This window comes from Chiloscyllium punctatum, chromosome 35, assembly GCF_047496795.1.
Source record: "Chiloscyllium punctatum isolate Juve2018m chromosome 35, sChiPun1.3, whole genome shotgun sequence".
Classification (NCBI taxonomy): domain Eukaryota; kingdom Metazoa; phylum Chordata; class Chondrichthyes; order Orectolobiformes; family Hemiscylliidae; genus Chiloscyllium; species Chiloscyllium punctatum.
In genome coordinates this window covers 62,467,919-62,470,609 of record NC_092773.1, presented here as the reverse complement: position 1 = coordinate 62,470,609, position 2,691 = coordinate 62,467,919, and positions in this window count along the sequence as shown.

The window sequence follows — 2,691 nt, the reverse complement described above, 5'->3', positions numbered from 1 at the left end:
ACCATCATTCATTATGATCATGGGTTTTCATTACCAATCAGTATCTTTTTCCTGCCTTATTCCCATAACCCTTGATTCCACTAACTTTCAGAGGTCTATCCATCTCTTTCTTGAAACTATCCAGAGACTTGTCCTCGACTGCCATCTGGGGCAGAGCATACGACATATCCATGACCCTCTGGGTGTCCGCTGACTGAACCTCAACTTCTTCATCTTTCTCTTTACTTCTCACTTCGTGCTGTCATTTCGGTAGTGAAATCGGGTTACCACATAGTCTGCAAAAATACTGAGATATTTCTGTTTTACCTCCTCAGTCTCTTGGTCTTTCTTGGACTTCTTCACAACGATGGGCGTCACCCCAACGTTGGATCCTGCCAAGTCATTCACAAGAACAAACTGAATTCCTGGAACTGACATTTTTTTCAAACGCTCACACTGCTACTTCCCCAGTCCTGAGTTGGTATTACGACCTAAACTTCCATAGGCATACGCGAACTTTCTGTCAAAATATCCCACAAATTAGGACACTCCCAATTAACAGATTAGGAAGAGTGCATTTTCACTCATTCCTTACTATCAGTGCCTGAGTAGATCCTGTATGTCTCAGAATTCTACCTAGTTTTCCATCTTCCACGTTCTTTCTGAGTAAACCTGAACCACAGAAGCGAATTGTTTCTAGAGATAAGGTACTAACTCCATACCCAGCCCTGCCTCAGCTGTACAACCTCGTGCAGCTCCTCTGCTCTTCTGGGATTTCCTTTCCAACTTTTTCTCATGCCACTGGTGAAGCTTCTTTTATGGAATGTTTTCCCAATGCGCCTTTACTTATCGACCAACACTGTGTCTCTACATGTCCCACTTTCAGGCAGTGAAAACATCTTTTGCCAGAGACGTTCTGAAACCACTGGCACCGTAATTTCCGGTGTCCCACTCCATTATGGTGAAAACAACTGGCGACTTTCACCTCTTGTCCACCTTCTTGGGCTTCTTTAACCTGTGGTAAACACTTACCAGTGTTCTCTACTCTTTGTTTCTTCGTGTAGGGTCTCCCTTTCTCCCAATATTTGTCCATAACTGGACAAAAGTTTGGCCGGTAGATTGTCTTATGCACCGACATGTATTCATTGGCTAATTCTGGTAGCCTTCTCACTTTCTGAACGTTTTGTTCTTCCACGAGAATTCTTACAATCTCCGGAAGTGAGTTATTAATCTCCTTCAGCAGAACTATCTCTTCGAGCCTCAATCGTCTGATCTAATTTCAAAGCACGTCAAGTATCAAAATGACTATGTCTAATTCTTTCGAACTCGACGTCAGCCTGAACTACTACCTTCCTTGTGTTTCTGAACCACGAGATGTATATTTCTGTTACCAACTAATAAGCAATTAAAATAGCTTGGTTAACCTCTTTAAAATCTCTTGACTCATCAGCTTACGGCACGTCAAATGCCTCACTATCACTGCCGACCAGGTTATTCGGAATAAGCATTATAAATGAATCCTGGGAGCACTCTATCTACCTTGCCAATTTCTCAGGTGAAAGAAAGAAGGTAGGAACATATTTTTCAACAAAATGTAGCAGTTATGACAACTTTGTATATGTCACTACCTTCTCTTTCTATCTCCTACCTGTGAAGTTGAATTGCTGACAAAGTTGCAAGTTCTGCAGTTCAAATTCACTCTCGGTTTTTCTCTCTCCATTTACTCTCTCTCTTTTCTCATGTTTCTCAGTTTGAATCAACAGCAAATCACCAAAATTAAACACATTGTCTCATTTACGCTTTGCATAAAGATCTGGGATCTGCAAGTGTTTAAATTTGCTCGGATTTGTCGTTTCATAGCAGAGAGAACATCGAAAGGTTCAGCACAGAACAGGCCATTTGGCCCACGACGTTGTGCCAAGATTTAATCGTAATGTAAAATTTGGCAAAATAATTCACGCACCCCTCACCTCACTGCTATCCATGTACATGTATAGTGGTCGCTTACTTGCCCCCACTGACCCTGCTTCCACCACGATAGCTGGCAACGCATTCCATGCATTCACAACTCTCTGCGCAAAGAAGCGTCTTCTGAAGGATCCTTTATACCTTCCTCCTAATATTTTCAGACTATGACTCCGCCGAACCAGTCAACCCTAACCTGAAGAAATCTCTCTGGTTATTGACTCTATCTATTCCACTCATTATTTTGTACACCTTGATCATGTCTCCTTTCTTCCTTTTTCTCTCCAGAGAGAAAAGTCCAAACTTATTCACCTTTCTTCATGAGGCAAGCACCCCAGTCCAGGCAGCATCCTGGTAAACCTTCTGTGCACCCTCTCCAAAGTCTCTGTATCTTCCCCATAGTAAGGCGACCAGAATTGGACGCAGTATTCCAAGTGTGGTCTCACGAGGGATTTGCAGAGCTGCAGCAAAACCTATGTTGATCCCCTGTTAATGAAAGCCAAAACACCATATGCTTTCTTAACAACCCTATCCACTTGGGAGGCAACGTTGTGGGATCTATGTACTTGCACACCCAGATCCCTCTGGTCCTCCACACTGCCAAGAATCCTGCCTTTAATCCTTTCTGCAGCATTCAAGTTCGACGTTCCAAAATGTATCACCTCGCATTTATCCAGGTTGTACTCCATCTGACATTTCTCAAGCCAGCTCTGTAACCTGCCTATGTCGTGCTGCAGCCTGCAGTTG